This window comes from Castor canadensis, chromosome 1, assembly GCF_047511655.1.
Source record: "Castor canadensis chromosome 1, mCasCan1.hap1v2, whole genome shotgun sequence".
Lineage (NCBI taxonomy): Eukaryota > Metazoa > Chordata > Mammalia > Rodentia > Castoridae > Castor > Castor canadensis.
In genome coordinates this window covers 19,301,014-19,328,512 of record NC_133386.1, presented here as the reverse complement: position 1 = coordinate 19,328,512, position 27,499 = coordinate 19,301,014, and the positions used below count along the sequence as shown (strand labels likewise).

General features: G+C 38.1%; 1 protein-coding gene across 9 annotated transcripts in view; it reads left to right on the top strand.

The window, feature by feature from the left end:
- Positions 1-27,499, top strand: part of Grm1 (glutamate metabotropic receptor 1) — a 406,588-nt gene that overhangs the window by 49,626 nt on the left and 329,463 nt on the right. The gene's annotated exons all lie outside the window — the stretch shown is intronic.

Below are 27,499 nucleotides of genomic sequence, written 5' to 3'. Positions count from 1 at the left end.
GAACAGATATCTTACTGGAAAAAGGCAAATAAAAAACCTAAATTATTTAATATTGTAGAAGCTAAACACTCTGAAGCTAGACAGCAGGATGGTGGTAATGGAGATAACCAGAATGGGTTACGTTTTAAATACAGTGGTGAAGATAGGCTGCATGGACAAGTAAAGTGCACGAAGTGAAAGTGAGTGAGTGTGCATTGGTATCCTGGGGTTGCCATAACAAACTACTACAAACTGAGCAGCTTCACACAATGGAGGTTTGAGTTTCTTATAGTTTTGGGAGCTCAAAATCTTAAATCAAGTTATTGACCGATCCATGCTCCTACTTAAAGCTCTAGGAAGAATCCTTCCTTGCCTCTTCTGAGCTTCTGGGGGTTGCTGGCGATCCTTAGCATTTCTTGGCTTTTAGCTACATTGCTCCAGTCTCTCTTTGTCTCTTCACATAGCCTTGTTCTCTCTGTGTGTGTCTCTGTGTGTCTCCTTGTCTTTTTGTAAGGACACCAGTCATATTGGATGATGACCCACCCTAAAGACTTTGTCTTAACTGGATTGCCTCTATAACAACACTGCCTCCAAATAAGGGCTCATTCACCACTAGTAGGTTGGAGAATTAGGGTTTCAACACTTCTTTGTGGAGGACACAATTCAACCCATAACTGTTAGATAATCAGCCATGTGGATAGAAGCGAGTGGAGTATAGGGACCTGTTCAAAGGCTGTAGGGAGAGAACCTGGCTGGTGAGTTTGAAGTACATTAAAGGATTTTTTCTGGTACCAAGCAAGTGAGGAGTTGAGTAGAAGGGGGTGAATTCATAGAAGAACCAAGCGATAGGCTTTGTAGGTCATTAATAGGACTTTGCTTTTTAACATGGTATGAATAGGGGATGTGGGGGATTTGATTTATATTTTGAAAGGTTGACTGGCAGTTGCATTGAGAATAAATTAAAGAGGAAAGGAGGATGCAAAGAAACGGATTTGAAGGTCCTTGAGATCCTCCAGGTAAGAGAGGATGTTGGCGGGGGTCAGTATTATTGGCGAAAAGTTGCTGGATGGATTCTGGATGCATTTTAAAGATGGAGCTCAAGGATTTCCTGATGGTTTCAATGCTGGGTATGGGAAAGAAGACTCAAGGGTGGCTCCAAGGTTTTTGGCATATTCATTTGGAAGGACAGAGCTGTAGTAAGTCATAAGGGGGAGTCTTCTGGTGGAGCTAGTGTGGAGGCAAAAGGAGAAGCTCCACTTAGATGGAGTGATGCTGAAGATATTTTTAACATTGGGTAGGGGTGTTGGACAGCCAGTTGTTCATAAAAGGTTGGGGTTTGAGGGAGAGATGACAGTTGACCCACCTGTTGTCAGAGTATTTATGCCAATTAGGAAAAAGTATTCCTCTGGGCCAGGCATATTAACCCTACCTCTTCCTTCTTGGGAGCCTCCATGCTTATACTATAAGCATGTCAGCACTGCTTATACTATTTGTGAGCCCTGCTACAGGCAGCCCTTTCTTTGTTCCCTTCTCCGTAGGAAGTCAGCCTCTGTGTTTTCATCGCTTTTAGTCAGAATGACCTTAGGGAGGGTAAGAAAGAGACTGATACTGGGCTTTTTTTCATAGGGATTTTTTTTCCTTTTGATTCCGCCAGGTGAGGAGAGATTAGTGGAGAGCCAGGCCACTTCCTCTGTCCTCCAAGGCTTGGAACCTGCTCCAAACATGCCAATGACACACGCAGTTCCGTATATAATCGTGTGCTACGTAATGACATTTCGGCGAAGCGTATGACAGTGGTCCCATAAGATTATAATGGAGCTGACAAATTTCTATGGTTTAGTGACACTGTAGTTGTGTCATCATAGTATCACATATTACTCCCATGCTTATGAAGACGCTGGCCTGAACAAACCTACCTGACAGTTGTATAAAGGCATAACACAGAAAATTACATGTCGTACACGATACTTGGCAATGAGAATAAATGATCATAACCTTATTCATTTACATATTTACTATACTTTTTATTATTAATTTGGCATACTTATAAAAATATTACGTAACTATGCCATGGAGCTCCAACAGCAGACTCATACGTGTCATGTCAACCACCTGATTGCACCAAGAAGCCACGAGGAGTGACTGGTCTACACCTCTTAGGTTTGTGTACATCCACTCTGATGTTCAGACAAGGATGAGATTGCCTAACAATGCATTTTTCAGGATGTATCCCTGTCATTAAGTGATGCATGTCTGTACTCTCATTTTAAGTTTTATTACTGAATGATGCCCAGCAGTTATTTACTAAAATGATGAAATTTTGATGGTAAAACTGAAACTAATGCATTTCAAGGATTACTGAGAACTTTAACTCAGTATTCTGCTAAGAAGTGTGGAGGCCACTCCACACATGGCATCCCTCAAAATTTCTTCTGTGCAAGTCTCACTGCAAATGGCTGTAAAGAACCTTGATTGTGATTGCACTGTCCCTGTCATCTTCAGGTTGTCATGCTCGTCAGTCACCCTTCTCTTGGCATTTGAATGTAAAATAACCATTGATTTACCTTTTAAATTTTCAATTAAATTTGTTATGGGTTTTGCGATGGAAGCTACAGTATACAGTGAATGATGCACATTTTATTTTAATTAATTAATTTATTTTTGGTGGCACTGGAGTTTGAACTCAGGGCTTCATATTGCTAAGCAGGTGCTCTACCATTTGAGCCACTCTGCCAATCCACTGATACACATTTGAGACAGAAATATTTGGGGCCTAATTTCCAACATCAAGATTTGAAGACTATTGAGCATTGTGGTTCCAATACAAATGTGAAGTCTTCGTACCACCATTACTTGGGCAGGCACAGACAAAAACACTCAAGCTAACTTTGTTCCTTCCAGATTATGTTTGGCCCCTGGCACTTCATGGGGCATAGGATGTAGAGAAGTGCAAGAGGACATCTCATTTTCTCCTCAGTGGCTTTCCTTACATTGCTCCTTCTCTTTGAGCACTAAGGACACATTTCCCTCAACACAAAGACACATTTAGAAGCAGAGTGGTTCAGTAGATTGAATGTTAGATATGTCAATGGATTTCTGTTGAATATTAGAAGGGATAAATAGCCAATTATTTACTGAAGGGGATCAGGGAATCTTAGTAAATGGCCAAACCATTCAGAAGAGCTCCCTTTCTTTAAAAAAATGCTTCTTACATTATGTAGCTCAGTTTTGAATTCCCCAAGTATTTACTGAATGCCTTCATGCATCAGGCAGTGGGCAGGGCACAGAGCTTATTCTCTACTTCACTTTGGTGGAGAGTTGGTTCAAGAGGTTAAGACCAGGCAGAGACAACTGGAAGCTGCTGTGCCTCCGATGAGCTTAAGGACAGCTGATGAAGGCAGAACAAGATCAGATACTCTGCTGAGAAGAGGGACAAGAATGTAGATAGCCTGGCAGAGGTGTTCCACATTAAAATGTGGTACTGAGTTTTGCTTTTGCTTCAATTCCTTTGACAGAACAGATGCTACTTTAGTTGGCACATAGAACAAAATATAGGCAAATGAACGTTATTAGTGAAAAGATTTCCTTTTTTCCCCTCTGTGTTAAGAGAGGACATGGCATTGTCAGCAAAATTTTTACACAGGCTGGGAATATTTCCTGGTGTTTAGTGCCACACATCTAAAGCATCATTACTATTCAGGTGCAGATCTGCTGGTGTGATAGAAGATGAAAGGCAGGATTTTTGTTGCTCAATTCTTTTCCTATGCCGTGTCTAAACAGCTTTCTTCATGTGTTGTTTTTAATGGCACTCTGAAAGACCTCATGATGAATAACTCACTTTTGAGAAACCAGCTGTGGAAATACATTGTTAAAAGAAAGAAAAATTTTAGCTGTTCAGCATACATGCTAAGTAAGACTGGCGTTTGGATCTGTATTGGCGAGTCCAGACTTCACTGGAAATGGTTGATAGACCTAAAATGCTGGGACAGAGATAATAAAGACAAGGAAGCAAATGTATTTATCACCATTCTACTGGCATAGAATGTGGATATAAAGAAATACTTACATTTTTGCTATATTTATTTGCTCTTGGATAAAACACAGGTCAAAATTATTTATCATTAGAATCAGTATGTTTTTATAGTATTTAAACATTTCAACAAGAATTTAGACAAACAGTATGGCTATAGTAATTTAACCCATCTAAGTCCTATATTTTGTTTCAGGAGCATATCTTGTGATTTAAGAGCATGACACCATAGCCATTGTCATGGCTGTTGTGCAAAGCACTTGCTGTAAAACTTATGGGCTGGAAATCAGGTTGACCAGTGTGCAGCTATAGAGTTGACTTTTAGTTTAAAAGCAAAACTCCATCCAGTGCCCTGGACATGTGCGGAATTTTGCTGTAGTGAATGGGGTGGAAAAGCCATCTGTGACTTAAAAAGGAGAGATGTAAAGGGAGAAAGGAAAAAGGAAACAACTTCTCCTAAAGAAATGAATGCAAGATTATTTTCCTGATTGAAGAAGATTGATGGAGAACAGCTTTAGTGGGCTTTTAAACCAGAAAATGTAAGAAGAAATACTTCCACTATTGAAAACTTATCTTGTCCCAGCTATCATAAAGATGATACATCTTTTTTAGCTTTAAGAAAGAGACTGTTTTTCTTAATCTCTTTCCCGTCCCATATGGTAGTTGGAAATGGAGTGCAATTTGAAGTGTGCAAAAGGTATCAAAATGTCTGTTTCTTCCTAAGCAGTCAATAAAAGTGCCTGCCTTCTCAATTGGGAAGATCTAGAACATTGATAACTCATAGATCATCAAAAATGAAAGCCAAATGACATCATCTTTTAAAGTGATGAGTAGACACTCTTGGGGATATACCCAAAAGAATGTGACACAGGTTACTCCAGAGGCACCTGCACACCCATGTTTATTGCAGCACTATTCACAATAGCCAAGTTATGGAAACAGCCAAGATGCCCCACAACTGATGAATGGATTAAGAAAATGTGGTATTTATACACAATGGAATTTTATGCAGCCATGAAGAAGAAGAATGAAATGATATCATTCGCTGGTAAATGGATGGAATTGGAGAACATCATTCTGAGTGAGTTTAGCATGGCCCAAAAGACCAAAAGTCATATGTTCTCCCTCATATGTGGACATTAGATCAAGGGCAAACATAACAAGGGGATTGGACTTTGATCACATGATAAGGTGAGAGCACACAAGGGAGGTATGAGGATAGGTAAGACACCTAAAAAACTAGATAGCATTTGTTGCCCTCAATGCAGAGAAACTAAAGCAGATACTTTAAAGCAACTGAGGCCAATAGGAGAAGGGGACCAGCAACTAGAGAAAAGGTTAGTTCAAGAAGAATTAACTTAGAAGGTAACACACATGCACAGGAAATCAATGAGAGTGAACTCCCTGTATAGCTATCCTTATCTCAACTAGCAAAAACCCTTGTTCCTTCCTATTATTGCTTATACTCTCTCTTCAACAAAATTAGAGATAAGGGCAGAATAGTTTCTGCTGGGTAGTGAGGGGGTAGAGGGGGAGAGAGAAGGGGTAGGAGGAGGGTAAGAGAGGGGGTGGGGGAAGGGGGGAGAAATGACCCAAACACTGTATGCACATATGAATAAAATAAAAATTAAAAAAAATAAAGTGATGAGTAGAGTTTGTTGGGATGTTCTCTTTCATTGCCCACTGCAGCACACCCAGCACAGCTATCTCTTTAAAGCCATGAGTGGGTTAAGAGGTGGTTAAAGGTCTCAGCAGATGTGGGTTTCACTTTATGCTTTTTTTCACACTCTATTCAGTGAAAGTGGTGCTTGTGAGGTTTTCAGAATTCTTCATTAGAGAGTTGCCACTGTGACAATGCATGATTGCAAATGTATCCTGGCACTGGGTGACTACCACCAATAGTTGGCAAATGTGTGAGTTTGGTGACCCAAAGAATCATGGAATCTTACAGAAAATTATAGCTTTCATGGAGGGTGATGATTTTACTGCTCCCCTTCACCAAACCTATGGCCTTAGGGTAGTTTTGAAGGATCTCAGAGCAGAGAAGATCCAAGTGGAGAGGGGAGACTGGGGGAGGAAAGGTGTGGAAATGCAGGCAGTAAGATGACCTTTTCATGTTACCAACTGTGGCTTGGAAGCAGTATAGTGGAAATTGCCACTGGTGTCCAGGCTGAGCAAATTCATGGGGTTCTCTGTACCCCAGCAAGTGTAAGGACAACACATTGTTCTCTATGCGCTGAAATGCAGCGTGGAACTACCCTACATATCCTCACTGATTTCCCCACAACCTTTAGTGGAGCAGGAACAGCAGTTTGCCAAGTACTCTGGGAACAGCTCAGAATGGGAGTGGCTCAGAGACAACAAGTGCTCCATGACTTGTTGTTAGTAGCGAAGGACAGGACAGATGCGGTTGCCCCATGAGAACAGATGAACAAGGCTGTGTAGAATAAAGTCCATTTCCACAATAGCATCGAAAGCCTGTGCATGGCTAAAGTACCTAGAGATGAAAATGCCTGCAACTTGGGGGTGAGGGAAGAAGAAAGATAAAGCAACTAGGACAAAATGCTCACATTTGGGGACATTTAGGAAAGGCTATATAGAACTTCTCTGTATTTTCTGTAAATCTGAAATTATGTCAAAATAAAAAGTTAAAAAAAAGCTTAAGAGAAAGAGCTACACCAAAAATAAATAAATAAACAATAAATACAGTATGAAGAGAAGTCTGAGTCATGTCAAAGATTTGCAGAATATCTGCCTCCTACCTACTTTATAGATTCATTCCTGGCTACCTTCTTATTATTCTCTGTGTTCTAGCCATAGGGAATAGCTCTGCTCACCAGGCCCTTCTGAACTAGGGATCAGTCTTTCACCTAGCTGCTGTTTACTGTCTCAGCTTGTGAATCATTTTCACAGAAGCCTTCCCAGATTATCGGTCAGCTCATCCCTTTAAATACCCTCCCCTCCGCCTGCCTAGCTCTCTACACATCTCCTACAGTACATGAATAATTATTTTATGGGGTTGTCTTCCCCAGTAGCCTGTACACTTCACAGAGAGAGGACCTTGCCTCTCTCTTCCCAGTACTCAACATGGGTCTTAGTAAATAGTAGATGATATAGATAAATTGGTGGACTGATCAAATCCATCCCTTTCCTTATTGTTTTGTCGTAAATCTTTTGTCATATATTATGATCTTTAGTTCAACATGTTTCTGGGCCCTTATTTTTGCTTCCTGTGATTCTCAATTTTCTCTCTCTCTATCCCCCACCATTCTTTTCTTCTTTGTCTTTCTTCTTTTTCTCCTCCTCTTCCCTCTCCTGCTCCTCCTCCTCCTCCTTTTATACCACCTACTTTCCTAGCTTACAATTTTTATTCATTTATTTATTAATATTCTATACATATTATTTCTTGTTGTTTTTCTAGATTAGTCCACAAATCCTTAGGATTTTTGTCTACAATTATGCAAAACTACTAAGATAGAATTGGCAAATACTTTTCGCCTATAGAAGTGTTTTTCACCTCTCTAGTTAGTCGTGACTCTCTTTAAATGGCTAAGGATTATTTATAATTTTTTAAATTAGTAAAAACCTGGAACATGTAAACATGTAATTAAACATGTAAAGTAGGTGTTTAATCTCTAGACAGAAAAATAATTTCCTAAACATTAAGGCAATAGCAGAGCTAACAATGGAGTCAGCTGATTGGTGCAGCTATGTAGTAAAGAAAATAATAATGCAGTTTAGACACACACTAAATAAAATTGAAAGACAAGGGAAAAACAAGGAGAATGACTGACTAAAGCGTCTAAGTGGCTTTTCTCTTTATCACATAATTGACAAAAATTGGTAAGAGAAACTAATGCTCTCAAAAAAAAATGGTCAAAAAACTTGATTAGTGCTTAGAGAAAGAATTTAAAATAGACTTCACCCCCTTCTTTCTCTGCAAATTCAGGGTAAGGGGAAATCCAATCCAGGGCTCACTCATCATAGGCCAGTGCCTTGCCACTGAGCTCCCCAAACACCCAAGCCCCACTCTTCTCCTGAAGTAGTAGTGATTCTGACATACCCCAGCTGTTTTTAGATCACTTGTAAGGCTATGCTCTTTAAGTGAAAGATACCTACTAGGTTTTTAAAGTGGGTAGACCTTTTGTAAAATATAGATTACAAGCCTTAAACGTTTTAAATTTTTTATCCATGCTTTCCCTTTCAGATCTCTAGATAAAAAGCAATAGAAGGAAGTAATCTAGTCTATATTTCATAAAGAGAGAGATCTTAGAATTTAATCAATGGTAGACATATGTAAACCCTTGTTTTTTCAGTTGTATGTTGATTTCAATACCTGAAGAGTCTATCATCATTTCCTTTTATTGTCATTGATCTTGGGGTTATAAATTTAGCCACTCTGAGAACTAAGATACGAATTTTCTTGGATAATTGCTTTTGTTATGTAATTTTAAAACTGAGAATGATACTTTAATATAATTGCTGAAAGTTAATCATGGAACTGATGAGTTTATTTGAACAAAAACTGACAAAGTTATTACTTTGTGTTGACAAAGTCTACATGCTAGGAATATAGAAATAGTAGCTGCCCAAGGTATTAAGACCTGCATTGGGGGTGCATTGTTGTAATAGGTGATACACATCAGGCGTGAAAGGAGCCACCATGAAATATCCTCTGCTTTCCAGGTGAAGACTGATTAGGAAGGAATCAGAGAAATAGTAATCAAGGTATCACTTTTCTCTCATTAAGGCTAAAGAGTATTTGACTTGACCTATAGTGATAATTTGCTATGCAAAGTTTGATTTGTCATTTTCTCCTACACCATTCTATCAAATTGAATGTATACATCTAAAACTGAAGCTTTCTCCCTAAAAGATAAAACCTGTCCTTGTTAGCTTTCAATATAAACAATGACAAGATCTTGTAACAAGTTAGAAAAGTATGATTTCTGAACCTGAACATTTTAGGGGAAAGGGGCTGACTGCTCACACTCAGTAGCTTCTTCCCAAAGTGGAAGAGTCAGGGCATGGGTCTTGTCCTAGAGATATCTGTGGGGTGAGAAATAATATTTTCACCCAAGGAATGGAGTTTTCTCTTGTACAGAAATGTTAAACACAGAAGGTAAGCATCCTGAGTTTAATTCCTAAGTTATGGTCATTCACAGAAAAGATCCTACTTTCCTGTTCTCTTTCCTCTGAAACCAGCCATGGATACTTCTTAGTCTGCCCTCTTGGGACCCATGGTGGAAAGTAAGCATATGCAGTGGATAACAACTGCACATCAGCAAAGTCAATTCTATGACCTTGCTGTTAGCTATGAAAAGTAGTCATGCCCCATTCTAATCCCAAATTATGTCTAACCTTGTGATTTAACATAACTCCAGGAAAGTTATGACTTATGACAGCATAAAGGTACTCCATAATTTATAAAAATGCTCCCAAATGTGGGGCTCCCCTTCTCATAAGGTAAAACCCACACCAAAGAGATATCAAAACCACCTTGCTTTCATTTGAAACGTTACAGTTCAAAATCTTTACATTAAAATATAAAGAAATTAATTTTCAAAAGTTATGCCACCTAGTTTCTCTTTGTGTTTAGTTTCAGAGGCATCCATACCATAATTAAGAGAAAATTGAGTTCCTTTCATGATCCTCTCTTGGGCTGCAATTTTTCATCTTTTTAACTTTTATATAATTATAGATTCACATGCAGTGATAAGAAATAATATGGAGAGGTCCTGGGTACCCCCTGCCTACCTTCACCAGAGGTAATGTCTTATAACTACTGGGAAACCAGTAAGCTGCCAGTCATTGGCATAGCTCACAAATGTCACTCAGATTTCACAAAATTTGCATGGATTTACATATAAATGTGTGTGTGTGAAATTCTATTATGTATGTACATTTATGGAAGCACCACAACAGTCAGTACAGAACTGTTCGATCATCACAAAGATTATTCATGTTACCTCTTTATGGTCACACTCATGCCCTGAACTCTACCTTATCCATAACTTCTGGCACCCACTAATTTGTTTCCTATCTCCATATTTTTGTTATTTAAATAATGTGACAAAAATGAAATCATAGGTGAATGACCTTTAGAAATTGAAAACTTTCAATCAAAATTAATGCTCTTGGGCTGGGGGCAAGTGCAAAGTCCTGGATTCAAACCTCAGTACTGCCAGTAAGTAAGTAAGTAAATAAATTACTGCTCTTGAAATCTACTTAATTTGTTCTATGTATTAAGAGTTTATTCCTTTTTTTTGGTTGAGTGGCATTCCATTGTATAGGTATACACAGTTTGTTTAATCATTCCCCATTAAAGGACATTCGATTTGTTTCTAGTTTTTTTTTTTCTATTACTGACAAAGCTGCTGTGGACAAGTGTGTGCACATTTGTGTAGACAAATTTTTCATTTCTCTAGGAAAAATACCTGGAAGTACTATTGGTGTGTTATATGTTAAGTACATATATAGTATTTTTTCAGAAAATGCCAAACTGTTTTTCAAGGTAGCTGTACCATTTTACATTCCTGCCAGTGCTGTATGAGTGATACTTTTTGTCTACATTCGCAGCAGCATTAGGACTTGTTGCTGTTTTATTTTAGCTATTTTAATGTATGTATTAATAACATACAGGGGTTCTGCTTTGTGTTTCCCTAAGGCTAGTTATGTTGAATATCTTTCCATATGCCTCTTTTTCATGTAAATATCCTTTTTAGTGTAATGTCTCTTTATATATTCTCTCGTTTTATAATCTATACTTTTATTTATTGCTGCTGAATTTTGAAAGTTAGTTATATATTGTAGATATATGTGATCATATGCCTCATTTTTAAAGTTCAAAAGGAACAATAAACACTTAATAGTATAAGACTAATCCCATGAAAATTAAAAAAACAGCAAAATTTGTAGTTCAAGGCAAGATGTTTACAGAACTCAGAGTTTAGTCCAATGCAGGTACCTTTTTTTTTTTAATTTTTTCTATTGTTTTATTATTCATATGTGCAAAAAACGCTTGGGTCATTTCTCCCCCATGCCCCCACCCCCTCCCTTACCACCCACTCTGCCCCCTCCCTCTCCCCCCACCCCCTGAATACCCGGCAGAAACTATTTTGCCCTTATCTCTAATTTTGTTGAAGAGAGAGTATAAGCAATAATAGGAAGGAACAAGGGTTTTTGCTGGTTGAGATAAGGATAGCTATACAGGGAGTTGACTCACATTAATTTCCTGTGCATGTGTGTTACCTTCTAGCTTAATTCTTTTTGATCTAATCTTTTCTCTAGTTCCTGGTCTCCTTTTCCTATTGGCCTCAGTTGCTTTTAAGGTATCTGCTTTAGTTTCTCTACATTAAGGGCAAAAATGCTAGCTAATTTTTTAGGTGTCTTACCTATCCTAACCCCTCCCTTGTGTGCTCTCACTTTTATCATGGGCTCAATGTCCAGTTCCCTTGTTGTGTTTGCCCTTGATCTAATGTGCGCATATGAGGGAGAACATATGATTTTTGGTCTTCTGTGCAAGGCTAACCTCACTCAGAATGATGTTCTCCAATTCCATCCACTTACCAGCGAATGATAACATTTTGTTCTTCTTCATGGCTGCATAAAATTCCATTGTGTATAGATACCACATTTTCTTGATCCATTCATCAGTAGTGGGGCATCTTGGCTGTTTCCATAACTTGGCTATTGTGAATAGTGCTGCAATAAACATGGGTGTGCAGGTGCCTCTGGAGTAACCTGTGTCACAGTCTTTTGGGTATATCCCCAAGAGTGGTATTGCTGGATCAAATGGTAGATCGATGTCTAGCTTTTTAAGTAGCCTCCAAATTTTTTTCCAGAGTGGTTGTACTAGTCTACATTCCCACCAACAGTGTAAGAGGGTTCATTTTTCCCTGCATCCTTGCCAACACCTGTTGGTGGTGGTGTTGCTAATGAAGGCTATTCTAACAGGGGTGAGGTGGAATCTTAGTGTGGTTTTAATTTGCATTTCCTTTATTGCTAGAGATGGTGAGCATTTTTTCATGTGTTTTTGGCCATTTGAATTTCTGCTTTTGAGAAAGTTCTGTTTAGTTCACTTGCCCATTTCTTTATTGGTTCATTAGTTTTGGGAGAATTTAGTTTTTTAAGTTCCCTATATATTCTGGTTATCAGTCATTTGTCTGATGCGTAGCTGGCAAATATTTTCTCCCACTCTGTGGGTGTTCTCTTCAGTTTAGAGACCATTTCTTTTGATGAACAAAAGCTTTTTAGTTTTATGAGGTCCCATTTATCTATGCTATCTCTTAGTTGCTGTGCTGCTGGGGTTCTATTGAGAAAGTTCTTACCTATACCTACTAACTCCAGAGTATTTCCTACTCTTTCCTGTATCAACTTTAGAGTTTGTGGTCTGATATTAAGATGCTTGATCCATTTTGATTAATCTTGGTATAGGGTGATATACATGGATCTAGTTTCAGGTTTTTGCAGACTGCTAACCAGTTTTCCCAGCAGTTTTTGTTGAAGAGGCTGTCTTTTCTCCATCGTATATTTTTAGCTCCTTTGTCAAAGACAAGTTGGTTATAGTTGTGTGGCTTCATATCTGGGTCTTCTATTCTGCTCCACTGGTCTTCATGTCTGTTTTTGTGTCAGTACCATGCTGTTTTTATCATTATTGCTTTGTAATATAGTTTGAAGTCAGGTATTGTGATACCTCCAGCATTGTTCTTTTGACGGAGTTTTGCCTTGGCTATTCATGGCCTCTTGTGTTTCCATATAAATTTCACGGTAGATTTTTCAATCTCTTTAATGAATGTCATTGAGATTTTGATGGGAATTGCATTAAACATGTAGATTACTTTGGGGAGTATCGACATTTTTACTATGTTGATTCTACCAATCCATGAGCATGGGAGATCTCTCCACTGTCTATAGTCTTCCTCAATCTCTTTCTTCAGAAGTTTATAGTTTTCTTTGTAGAAGTCATTCACATCTTTGGTTAGATTTACACCTAGGTATTTGATTTTTTTTGAGGCTATCGTAAATGGAATTGTTTTCATACATTCTTTTGCAGTTTGCTCATTATTAGTGTATAGAAATGCTAATGATTTTTCTATGTTGATCTTCTATCCTGCTATCTTGCTATAGCTATTGATGTCTACAATCTTCTGAGTAAAGTTTTTTGGGTCTTTAAGGTATAGGATCATGTCATCTGCAAATAGGGATATTTTGACAGTTTCTTTACCTATTTGTATTCCTTTTATTCCTTCTTCTTGCCTAGTTGCTCTGACTAGGAATTCCAGGATTACGTTGAATAGGAGTGGAGATAGTGGGCATCCTTGTCTGGTTCCTGATTTTAGAGGGAATGGTTTCAGTTTTTCTCCATTAAGTATAATGCTGGCTGTAGGTTTGTCATATATAGCTTTTATAATGTTGAGGTACTTTCCTTCTATTCCTAGTTTTCTTAGAGCTTTTATCATGAAGTGGTGTTGGATCTTATCAAAGGCTTTTTCTGCATCTATTGAGATGATCAAGTTGTTTTTGTCTTTGCTTCTGTTAATGTGGTTTATTATGTTTATTGATTTGTGTATGTTGAACCACCCCTGCATCCCTGGGATGAAGCCTACTTGGTCGTGGTGAATAATCTTTTTGATATGTTGTTGAATTCGGTTTGCCATTATTTTGTTGAGGATTTTTGCATCAATGTTCATTAAGGACATTAGACTATAGTTCTCCTTTTTGGAGGTGTCTTTGCCTGGTTTTGGGATAAGTGTAATAGTGGCTTCATAAAATGTGTTAGGCAGTTTTCCTTCCCATTCTATTTCATGGAACAGTTTAAGGAGGGTTGGTATCAGTTCTTCTTTAAAGGTCTGATAGAATTCAGCAGAGAATCCATCAGGTCCTGGACTTTTCTTTTTGGGGAGACTCTTGATTGCTGCTTCAATTTCATTTTGTGTTATAGATCTATTCAGGTGATTAATATCCTCTTGGTTCAGTTTTGGATGATCATATGTATCTAGAAATCAGTCCATTCCTTTAAGATTTACAAATTTATTTGAATATAGGTTCTTGAAGTAGTCTCTGATGATTTCCTGGACTTCCATGGTGTTTGTTGTTATCCTCCCTTTTGCATTCCTGATTCTGTTAATTTGGGTTTTTTCTCTCCTGATTTTAGTCAGGTTTGCCAGGCGTCTATCAATCCTGTTTATTTTTTCAAAGAACCAATTTTTTGTGTCATTAATTCTTTGTATGGTTTTTTTGGTTTCTATTTTTTGATTTTAGCTCATATTTTTATTATTTCTCTCCTTCTATTTGTTTTGGGATTTTGTTGTTCTTGTTTTTCTAAGAGTTTGAGATGTATCATTAGGTCATTGATTTGGGATCTTTCAGTCTTTTTAATATACGCACTTATGGCTATAAACTTTCCTCTCAGGACTGCCTTTGCCGTGTCTCATAGGTTTAGTAGGTTGTGTTTTCATTTTCATTAATTCCAGGAATGTTTTAATTTCCTCTTTTATTTCATCGATGATCCATTGTTCATCAAGTAATGAGTTATTTAGTTTCCAGCTGTTTGCATGTTTTTTGTCTTTACTTTTGTTGTTGAGTTCTAGTTTTACTGCACTGTGATCAGATAGTATGCACAGTATAATTTCTATTTTCTTATATTTGCTGAGGCTTGCTTTGTGATCTATTTTGGAGAAGGTTCCGTGGGGTGCTGAGAAGAATGTATATTGTGTAAAAGTTGGATGAAATGTTCTGCAGACATCAAGTAGGTCCATTTGATCTATTGTATATTTTAGATCTTGGATTTCTTTATTGATTTTTTGTTTGGATGACCTATCTATTGATGATGATGGGGTGTTAAAGTCTCCCACTACCACTGTGTTGTAGTTTATATATGCTTTTAGGTTTTCAGTGTATGTTTGATGAAATTGGGTGCGTTGACATTGGGTGCATACAGGTTGATAATTATTATTTCCTTTTGGTCTATTTCCCCTTTTATTAGTATGGAATGTCCTTCTTTATCTCATTTGATCAATGTAGATTTGAAGTCTACTTTGTCAGAGATAAGTTGCTACTCCTGCCTGTTTTCGGGGGCTATTGGCTTGGTAAATCTTCTTACAGCCTTTCATCCTAAGCCTATGCTTATTTCTGTCAGTGAGATGGGTATCCTGTAAGCAACGAATTGTTGGATCTTCCTTTTTAATCCATTTCGTCAAGCAGTGCCTTTTGATGGGTGAATTAAGTCCATTAACATTAAGTGTTAGTACCTGATAGGTATGTGGTGATTCCTGTCATTTACTTGTCTTAGTTGTTTGAAGGTTTGATTGTGTGTACCTAAGTTGAAGTTACTCTCTACTTTCTTGCTTTTTCTTTTCCTGTGGTTTGGTGCTGCCTGCCTTTTCATGGTTAAGTTGGGTGTCACTTCCTGTGTGCAGAATCCCTTGAAGAATCTTTTGTAGTGGTGGCTTTGTGGTCACATATTGTTTTAGTTTCTGCTTATCATGGAAGACTTTTATTGCTCTATTTACTTTGAATGATATTTTTGCTGGGTAGAGTATCCTGGGGTTGAAGTTATTTTCATTCAGTGCCCGGAAGATCTCACCCCATGCTCTTCTTGCTTTTAATGTTTCTGTTGAGAATTCTGCTGTGATTTTGATGGGTTTACCTTTGTATGTTATTTGTTTTTTCTCTCTTACAGCCTTCAATAGTCTTTCCCTAGTTTCTGAGCTTGTTATTTTAATGATGATATGTCGTGGGTTAGTTCTATTTTGATCAGTCTGTTTGGTGTTCTGGAGGCCTCAGGCATCTGTATGGGAATATCTTTCTCTAGATTTGGGAAATTTTCTGTTTATTTTGTTGAATGCATTACACATTCCCTTTGCTTGCACCTCTTTTCCTTCCTCAATGCCCATGATTCTCAGGTTTGGTCTTTTGATGGAGTCAGTGAGTTCTTGCATTTTCTTTTCACAGGTCTTGAGTTGTTTAATTAACAGTTCTTCGGTTTTTCCTTTAATTACCATTTCATCTAGCTCGTATAATAACAATGGTGATATTTAGAGTGGAAGGGTGAGAGGAGATAGAAACCAAAGAAGTTAAAGAAAAAGGGAGAAACAAACAGACAAGTAGGAAAAAACAAAACAAAGAATCAAACAAAAAAGTTTCAAAGATATAAACTGGGATCATTAGTGTACTAATCGACACTAAGCTGAACAGGCATTAGAGAGACAGAGAGAGGATTCAAAATAAAAAATAAAAAGAATAAAGATAAGAATAAAAATAAAAAATAAGTAAATGAAAAAATTATATATATAAAAATAAAATAAAACAAAATGAAAAATAGAAAAAAAAAAAACCTCCAAGTTCAAATGCAATGAAGTTTCAGTCTTAATAATTTTGGTGTCCGTCTCAGCTTCCAATTCTGGAGATGGTGCCTCAGATGTTGTTCTGTAGTTGTCTCATCAAAGGGGACACATAAAGTAGAACAAAACTGCACACACACACAAAAAAACCCCCCACAAAGTGTCCCAAGTTCAAATGCAATACAGTTTCAGTAAGTTTTTCAGCATGGAGGTGTAGTTCGGTTGTTCTCTCATCAAAGGTAGGGAGAGAGAAAAAAAAGAGTCTGGAGACAGTTCTGTCAGTTCTGAGAATGGTATCTGTGGCGGTGGCTTGCCTGCCCGCTGATGTCAGCCTGCTGTTGCTGGAGGCTTTATTTATGCAGATCTCTGGGGTGAGCTTAGCACTCACCTGGCCCCCCAGGCTTTGTTTACTCAGAGTTCTCCTGTGCGTGAGCCGCTGCTACAAGCTTTCCCCTTTCCAAGCACACTGGGGGAGGTGACACTGCACCTGCTTTCTCAGGCCTGTGTGTTTATTTACAGGTCACGTGGGAAGTGGGCCTTCCCCCCTCTCCTGTGGCGTTTGCCTCCCACCGCCAGTTTTACAAGCTTTCCCACTCCTGATTACTGAGTGGTGCTGCTGCTCCTGCCAGCCCAGTGTGTTTGTTTACAGCTCACGTGGGAGGTGGTTCTTCCCTTTTCTCCTATGGAGTTTGCCTCCCTCCACCACTCTCATAAGGTTTCCTGCTCCTGGTCACTGGGTGCGTGCCCCCACTCCCGCCCTCTCTGGACAGGCTCAGCTTGTTTATTTACAGTCCCAGGAATGATTCCCCTCCCCCTGTCTTCAGTGCTCAGTGCGCCTCACCCTCTTTGCAACGTGTCTTTATTGCTCTTATTGCTTATTATTCAGTTTCTTTTTTTCCCCGGATGGAGGTCGGTCTGTCCAGGGGGCTATGCTGCTCTGGCCCAGGGTTGTCTGTGGGAGTACCATGTACCGCTTAGCTCACCTTGTCTGCGTCTTCCCAAGCCATCTGGGTGTGGGTGACTGGTGGCCTGGGGTCCTCCTGGTTTCTCCATTTAACGTGAAGCAGAGATTCTCTGTGCAGGCTGGAGGTGTGGAGGGGTCAAAGTTTTGCCTCTTCTTGGTGGTTTTGCCTGCAAGGTGTGTCTCCAGCATCTCTCCAAGATTTCACTTTAGGAGGCATGCTTTCTGCTTCTTCCCTCTAGCCGCCATCTTGGAATTCCAGGTACCTGTTATTGTTGCCAAAGACCTTAAGAGGAATGTCATGAGTTTGATGAAAGGGAGCAGTCCAGACACCAGGATGCATGAATTTAAACTCAATGTAAGAAACTGTTCTTCTGGATGTTACTATGTAAAGATGCATTTACTATAACCAGGAAATATACACATCTAGGAGCAGGTCTCCTACCATATCTGTGTCTCCTGCTATGAAAACTGGAAAACTGCTTTCTAAGTGCAGTATCCCCTGCCCCATGGCTCTTTCTCCCTTTGCTGATGCCTTGGTGTCTTTCTGCAGGCTGAGGCCTTGGGAGTCCGTGAGTTGGGAAAATAATTGTTTTATAAATTTAGGATCGTATTATTCAACTTTGCTGCATTTGCTTTGTTTATTTCACAATGCTTTTGGAATACTGGCAAATCAAGTTCCATAAGTCGAATTTATTATTTATGATGACTACCTATAGTCAATAGTGGAAGCATTACCTAGCCTTCCTAAATGAGATTCTTGGCCATTTTTGGTATTCACACCTTTGTTTAATTTCTTCCCCTGGCTTGTGGGCAGGACCTGTGGTCTGTTTCCAGTCTACAGAATGTGGCACATGGATGGGATATCAGTCTTTGATTGACACATTGAATAAGACTCTGTCTTGATAGGATGTTCACTCCAGAGACTTTCATTACTGGCTTTGTCAACCCAGTGCCAGTGTTGAGGATGTCCATCTGACAAGGAATAGTGCAGCTACTATAGGTGATCTTTAAGAGATGAGAGCAGCCTGTAGTCAAGAAGCAGCAAGAAGTCAGTTAGTTCTATGGTCTCAAGGAGATGAATTCTGCCAACAAACTGAGTGAGAAGGAAGCAGATTCTTCCTCAGTCCAACCAATGCCTGGATGACAACTTAATTGCAGCCTTGTAAGACCCTAAGCAGGGGATGCAGCTAAGCTGTGCCTCAAGTCCTGATGCACAGAAAGTATGGGACAATGAATGTGCATTGTTTCACATCACTAAATTTCTGGTTATTTGTGATCCTGAAATAGAAAATAGCATAAATTTCTACCCTTGAGATTTTATTTATGTATGTCATCAGAAAAAAAATGCTCAATGAATATTTTTGTTCATACATGTTTGTATATAGTTGCCTTCTATTATAGTACAGATTTTTCAGGAATGTGTCTATTATATGTTCTTCTTAGTTTTGTTTTTACAGTGTTAGGAATGAAACCAGGACCTTGTGCAAGTGCTCTATCACTGAGCTACACTTCTAGTCCCTTATTCCATTTAGGGTGTTTTTTGTTTGTTTGTTTTATCTTTGAGATAAGTCTCTCTTGCTATGTAGCCAAGGCTGGCCTTAAACTCATGATCCTCCTGCCTCCTGAGTGCTGAGATTACTGGCGTGTGCCACCCACTTGGCTCCTTTTAGTTTTAATAGGTGGCACCTAATTCTCTCAGGAAGGTCTAATGACTTATATTTTGCCAGCAATGTCATAAGAATATACTTTCTTCTATATCCTTGCTGGGGTGGGCCCTGATAGAGGTTTATATTTCTTTTCAGCATCTAAGACATAAAAAGATATTTCATTGTTACTTTAATTCAAATGTCATTGCTTACCAGTGAGTTTGATCACAGGGGTTAGTTCTTCTGTGAATTGATATTTCATATTATTTTCCAGTTTTCCTTCTGGACGTTTCTGTCTTTCCTTCCCTTTTTTGGCCTCTTTTTTATTTTATAATAGGTCTTTATTATAGATAGTAATCTTCAGTCTGTATGTAGCAGATTTTTAAATTCAAATTTATTAATTCCTGTTGACTTTGTTCATTAAGGAATTTTTTGTACTAAAAGTAATATTTTGCCAAAACATTTAATTTTCACTAGTAAACTTCTGAGTTTCCTGTTTTGCTTAAGAAAGCTTCCCCCAACTAAGATATTTATAATTTTAGGCTTTTATTCTATCTAGGATTTCTTTTTATACTTGAGATACTTAAAGTTCAGTTACTAGTACTATAAAAATATAAATTGCCAGATTAACCCAAGAAAAGGTAGGAAAACTGAATAAATTAGTTACCACAAAATACCTTAAGAAATGATTTTTAAAATCTGTTGAAAAGGACACTGGCTCCAGATAAGATAAATCTCTAGCTGCATGTTAACTCTCCTGTGAATAACTGATAATTTTCATGCAGCTTAAACCTTTGTTACTCAAAATATGATCTCAGAACGTCAGCATCCATATCAGTTGGGATTTTATTAGTCATTGTTGCAAAATTTCAGCTGTGCCTTTGACCCAAGCAGTAAGGATCTGCATTCCACAATATCCCAGGAGCTTTGCATATGTATTAGTATCTGAGAGCAGGATTTAAATGCCTGCAGGGAAAAGACTTGGACAGCTCCCTCTGCTTTCAAAGCTGTCCTGTAGAATTCTATTGATTTCAGTTGCTCTTGCTTTCCTGGGCTGGTTCATTTCTCTTTCCAGCTTTGACTATGTGTTCTTACTGTCATTTTCCCTTAATTATGTTTGTAGTAGATTTATCTATGTTACTAGTCTTTTATTTTATTTGGGCAAAGGTACTGGAATTTGAACTCAGGGTTTTGCATGTGCTGGGCATGCCTTGCATGCCCTCTATCACTTAAGGCACATTCCCAGCCTCCCCCACTTTTTCCTGGTGAAGTTGTTTTTCAGATAGGGTCTAGTATGTTTGCTCAGGACCAGCCTTGGATCATGATTCTCCTACATATGCCATCTGCATTGCTGGGGTTTTAGGCATGATCACCACACCCTGCTTATTGGTTGAGACAGGGTCTTGCTTTTTTGTTCAGACTGGCCTTGAACTGGTCTCTGTCCATCTACTAGATGGGATTGCAGACATGTGCCACCATGCCTGGCTTCTTACTGGTCTTTTTCAGAACCAGCTTGCTGTTTTCTCTTGCTTTTGTGAGATAGGGTCTTGCTCTGTATCCCAGACTGGCCTCAGACTCACGATCTTCCTGCCTCAGCTTCCTAATGCTAACATTATAGGCTTGAGCCCCCACTCCTGACTAGAGCCAGTGTTTTGTTTCTGCTGCTGTGTTCTTTCATTTATTTTAGGTTTTGGTTTATCTGATTCTTCTAGTTCATTTTAGTTTAATTTTTGTGCAATTTATACATAAATATTAAGTTGCTTTCTCTTTGTTAACAACAAAGCTTATAATTTTATATTTCACATACAACAGAGTCTGATGTGCTTTTTATGTCTGGGCCACTCTTTTAATTTTTTTTATCTACATGTTGTCTAAAAGTAAGATTTTTAATTTCCAAATAAATAAAACATTTTATCTAATATGCTTGTTGTTGGAAATGTAGGCCCCAAAAGTGACCACGTGGAGAGGAGTGATCTGCCCAAGAGATTCTTTATTGCCGGGTGGGAGAGGGAGAGAGCCAAGATAGCCAAGAGAGAGCCAGGAGAGAGCCAGGAGAAAGCCAGGAGAGAGCCAAGAAAGAGAAGCAGGAAGGCCAGGGGCTTAAATACCCCTCAGTGGGACTCAGCATGATCTGATTGGTTAGGATCTTATGGTTCATGCTGATTGGAGGTTGGGGCAGAAAGAGGATTCAAGCTAGACTTGAGGCAGGACTGTGACCCTGGAAAACAGAAGCTTAAGAGTGCAGTAAGAACTGAAACCTATCAGTGTCATTATTGCCAACACTTGTATTATGGTTATACCATATTGTCATTACTTTAAGAATGTTGAAAGTATTATTGTTCAATTATGAATTTAAATTTTGTAAACGTTGCATGGGCATATAAAATTGTTCATTCCTTAATATCCATTGAGTTAATAATTACTAAATTCCTTTCTGTCTTTACTTTTTTAATTTAATTTTTATTTCAGATCTATATGGAAAGAAATCTTTATTTAGTACTCTGGTTATAGATACATGCATAGATCAAAGTTTACTCATTACTGCTCTGTATAGCTTCTATCCTGAGGTCTCTTAGTTGTTTGTTATTTGTTTTAGTATTAATACAAAGGACCTATCTCAAAGATTTTCCTTCAGGTGTTGCACTAGTTGGCTCTTTCATATTTGTAAAGAGTTTTCTAGGTGTGAGTGTCTTTTCTCCTTGTCTTATGCTGTCATATGTAGACATTTGTATTTCTAACATGCTATGCCTCCCTCTAGCCCCACTTGAATTTCTGGATCTAAGATCAGGATGAATTCTCCCATCAGAACCACATCTAAACTCAAGTTATTTTTGTCCTGCCTACCTTTCCTTTATGGTGGTTCATCTTTGCCCTCAGTCATTGCCAAATGTTTAAATTTCATACATTTGTAAAGCATGTGCCTTCAGAGCACAGGCAATAATTGCATTCCTAGTATAATGGCTGCCTTAATTTAATATAATGAAGTTTAGTATGTAATATCTACTTCAGATTGCTGTAATACTTAATACACCTATAGCTACTACACTAGTTATATAATATGTGTATAAAGATTATGTGATAGTTATATGCACACAATGATTGGTTACTTAATAGACTTAATAATGATTACATTGACATAATAGTTAATATACTTAATATAGCTATACTGGAATCAATATAACTCCTTTATGTGATTCCTTGTGATGAGATCTTCAAGGGTGATTCCCCATTCCCTTTAACCATGTACTGTCTACATGTCTCTTTAAGAGTGTTCTTCTCTAGTGGACAGAGTCCACTGAAGCATCTCCTCTGCAGTAAGCACAAGAGTCTCATGTGGCAAAGAACTGAAAGCAGCCTTTATCCAAGAGGCAGTGGAAAACTGAAGCCCTCATTCCAACAGTTCATAAGGAAGGGAATACTGCCAAACTTGGAAGCAGATCCTTCTCCAGTTGAGAAGAGATGGCTGCAGAGCCAGCCAACACCAAGACTACAGCCTGTGAGAGACCCACTTCAGTTACATACAGATTCTTGACTTACAGAAACTATGAGATATTAAGAGCTGGTGTGTTATGCTACTATGATTGGGTATAATTTGATGTGACAATAGAAAATTAATACAAGGTTTTCCATTTCTTGTACCCATTTTAGTAAGTTTATTACTTAAGGAATTTATCTTAGACCTTATTCAAATTATTAATTTCCTGCAAAGGTAAACAAAGAATACCAACATATTTGCTCAATACTTCAGAAATAAAAACTATATCCACACAAAAGAATAAAAAAAAAAGTGTTCTCAGCAATTTCCTGGATCATAGCCCTTTCATGGGAAGCCTCCCAAATTCTCCCTGAAATCTTGCCTCTGTATCCTGTCAGACTTCAATGGCATTGTTATACTCCATGACCCAGTAAACGTTAAAATATCTCTTTCTTCTCAGACCCCTCTTTATGAGACATGGACCCAAGTTCATCTTTTTGTTTCTTCTAGTGGGGCATTCAAGATAGCATTTCTTCTTTGTTATCTGTCTAGCCTGTATCTCAGACCTCAACATTCCATCTAAGAAGACATCTCCACCTCTAGCTTTGAACAAGCTGAAAGCATCATTTTTGTTCATCATCTTTTCTATTCTGATACTGAGTCTGAAGTGCACTAAGCCAATGCATTCCCTCCTTGGCTTCCTGAGTAAATGGTTCTTAACAACAATCCAGGCCCAGACATCTTACATATCATCTTAATCCTGAAGAGTGCAGGCATGACATCTGTGGATTATTTTTCTCCATTCATAAAGCCCTACTCCTTTTTAGCCTTTGTAAACAGCATCGGTACCCCTTCTGTCTGTGAGAATGTAGTAAATCTGTAAAATCCAAGGTCATGTCTCTAGATTACTTCAGTAACAAGTCTTTCTTTCTTTCTTTTCTTTTCTTTCTCTCTCTCTCTCTCTCTCTCTCTTTTAGTGGCACTGGGGTTTCTACATAACTTTCTTTTTACTTTGTGTTGTATTTCCAAACAACATACAGATAAATGTGATTTGGGGCAGCATAGTTAGCACTATTTACCCAAACCTGGCCTATGATCCACCTTAGTAGAACTCTGTGGCCTGTAACTTCCTAACTTCCCTGCTTTTATACCATAAAGACCCAGCCTACAGATCTGACTGAAATAGAAATAGGAAATAAGAAATACAATAGAGTGAGTCAAGTTATCTACCCACAAGTACCTAAAATGCCTGAACACTAAAACTCTGCTTCTCTTACTGGAGAATAAGAGACATTCTAATCTACAATGTCACTCCTGTCTTCTTGGCCTGCTTTCAGTCATAACTGTACTGGCATAAGTCAGGTCAAGCTCAACCACAGAGAACCACACAGACCATGATTTCTAAACCCCACATTCCTTCAACAACTAAAAGCCAGCCACACACTGACATAAATGCCACAGAAAACCAATGAGGTCCAAACCCAGGTGACCTAGGCAACTTAAGACTACCAGCAACTTTCCTGTCTTTCCATATACGGCCCACATTTTTGGCCCAAGAACTGGGAAATTAGGGCTAAAAAGGGACAATTAATAATGTCTCTCCTGAGGTTGGAAAAGAAAAAAAAAAAAAAAAAGAACAACAACAATGAAAAGAATACCAACCAACAAACTAATAAACAACAGCAAAAAACCTAAGCAATAAAATGTCAGGCAAAAAAAGTAAAAATATGTGGTGAGAAAAAAAAATCTGTGTTTTTATAATGATGATAAATTAAAGAATTTTGCTTGACCTACGGACAGCTACACACCATCCCTCTTCTATGCTGCTCCAACCTTCAGCTCTAGCAGCCAGGGGCTACCTCTCTTGTATGCTCCCCGAACCTGTGAATTGAACTCACCTGTTCCCAACATCAGGCTTCGCGAAGGCAGAACCTTCTTGGTAATGGCTAGGTTGAAAGATGTGTGTTCTGAGGACTTTATTTTCTGAAAGAGAAAGAAAAAAAAATTGTCTTAGTTCCTCTTCAAGTTGTCAAGATCAGAGAAGGTATTCCTCTCTTATGCCAGTGTAGGTGAGGAACAGAGAGTACCCTCCTGGGAAGTATTGGTCCCTTTCTTCTATGGAAAGTACAAAATCAAGACCCTAGCAAATCTGGTGTCAGGCAAAGCTTCATTTCATGGTTTGTAGACAGCCGCCTTTTCCCTGTATTATAGCCACATGTTCAAGAGAATGAGAGCTGGTCTTTTTCTCTTCTTGTAAGTGCACTAATCTCATCATGGTGGCTCTATCCTCATGACCTCCTCTATATCTACTTACCTTAAAAAAGCATACTTCTTGATGCCATCCTGTTAGCAGTTTGTGATTCGACATACTATTTTTTAGAGGACACAGACATGTAGTCCATAACACCAACCATATTCATTTTTTACAGACCATCTCTCACCTCATATTGAGGTGATTTTTTTGCCTTCAGTAATTGCTTGACGATCTTACATTTTCATAAGATTCTGGTGTTGTATTATTTTTAGGGATTAGAGTCATGGTACAATCTCTCCCCCACTCCATAGATCTGGTGGTAGAATCAATGGGCATATACTCTTGGCTTTATTTGGCAGAGTGCCTAGACGGAAGGCATGGGCAGGCCTTTTGACTCTCCCCAGATTGAATTTATCCATCTTGCCACAGGTGAATTGCTCTGATGCTTACAGAGAGAGCTTATTGCATGGATACCAGAAACTTAACCTAATTCCTGCTGTACCTAGAACCAAAAGGAAGCAAGGGAAGAGCATAAACCTTCCTTCTAACTTTTGAGACAACGCGTCTCTCTCACTTGCAGCATTGCCCAGTGAAAATTAGGACCTTACTGATTGTGCCAGGCTGCTTTATTTTTTCTATCCAAGGGGAGGGACAATTTACAGATAGAAGCTGAAACATTTCTAATAACACCGTCCTTCCCCTTCCCAGATACTGGAATACAATATTAAGCTTTGGTTGGGGAAGGAATGTGAGGTGTGCAGGAGTAAGATCTCCACACATTATACATCTTAGTTGTTATTTTCTAAGTATTATAGTCTGTACCGCTTATTTCTAATTTAGAATCTCCCTGAGACAAGAAGCACAGAATATTGTTCTAGTTTATTTTCACACCAATGAATATTAGGGACAGAGATAGATGTAGTTGGAAATATGCAAAATGGAATACCGGGTTGGGCAGCTTCACACTGTCATTTATTATCTAGGTAAGATTGACTTGAATCCAACAACGCCATGCTTCGGCAGGTTTCTGTCAGTTTCCAGGGCATTATGTTATCATGGCCTTTTCTGATTGCATTGTAGGCTTCTATGTGTACTCTCTTGGTTTTGTGTGTAGTTAATTCAGAGATGACTCTGAGAATATTTATTGGTTTATATGCACACTCAAAACATTTGTGAGTACATTAGGTTTAACTGGTGAACTAAAGTTGAGGGGAGGAATGCAAATCTTGGTAAAAACAGTATACATTACTGTTCTCTGAAATCCTTTGCAATTAGCCCTCATTGAGGTTTTCTATTTTAGTCCCAGGCCCATGCATTATTATGCTTATCATTCTTCTGTAAGCTCTTCATTTTTCCTTTCTTATTCCTACTTCCTCTTTCTATATTTCCCTAGAAATTCTAAGTATTTCAATCTTTATTTGCTGAAAGATTCAGTTTTCTCCACCTCTTTTTTCCAAATACACATATAATAATCTATCATAGTGTTCAATAAATGACTGCTAAGAATCAAGAGCCACTCTCCTGAGGAGCTATTTATGAGCATAGACACTTTTTCTGTTAGAATTAGGGCAAGATATTCTAATTTTTATGTCAATTTATTATGCTCCAATAATAGGAACATAAATGTTAAAAGTGTTCATGTCATAACAGGCCTCCTATAATAAGATACAGTAAGTCTGAGGATAAGAAGTAAAATGTTCCAGAAATTTAGGGATCTATACTTTAAATATTTTCTTCCATTGATAGTGTTTATAAAAAGCAAACAAATAAAACTTCAAACTTTCTTTTTTATTGGCTATGTGCCTTTCTTGGATACAGTTCCATCTTGGACACATACAGATAAAACAAGGGACAGATAAGTCTTTAACAGCAAAGAGCAATTCATTAACTTTAGTAAATTAGTACTAAACACACGTCTCTTCAAACAGGAGGCAGTGCAAAGTATGAAAGTATGAGAATGCTACATTAACTCCTGAGGAATTGTGGGTGCTGGGGATAGAAGATGTGTAGCAACTGACCCTTTTGCTCCATTGGGGAACCTGCCTCCTCCAAGTAATAAGCAGCCAGTGATCCAGGTTAGAGAGAGACACAGCCTTTTCTGATTGTTAATACATTAAATAGAACCGAGGCCTTATAATTCTATCTTTTCTGTCATACTTCAATGTAATTAGCATTTCTATGCTATAAGCACTTGAAATCAATCACAATACTATCTTCACATGATTGCCACTGGACGTATTCCTCAATTTCCATACTACATTAATCATTTTATAAGTTCGGTAACAACATCAAGAGGTATAGAATTTAAACAAGGTACTTAGGTTTTTCCATGTATACATAATTAATCTATGTTAATGGTATGATGTCAAAGACTGAAAAAATGTAAATGGTATGCATTCAGCATAGAAAAGACCTGTAGATTCATTTCAGTATATAATTATTTGTGCTAGAGTGGAAGAATAATCAATACTCATTGATATATGTCTTCAAAGATCTAAAGACTCAGGACTAAACTCTCAAATCTCAGATATTCTATGAATCATGTACTAGTTTCAAGAGGGAACCTAAGAAAAACTTGTTGGATTATATAACAAAAAAGCTAAAATCACTTATGAGCTACAATGAGACAATTCCTCCAAAGAGCCAATGGCAAAGCTCCACGGGTAATAAAAATTAAAAGCTACTCCTGAATTTGGATGTTCAGAGAGCAATGTATTTTCCAATAAATGATAAGGGGATAGAAGTGCACAACAGTCGGCGCTACTGTAAATGTCTATGTATTATTGAAAATGAAGTTCACAGAGAAA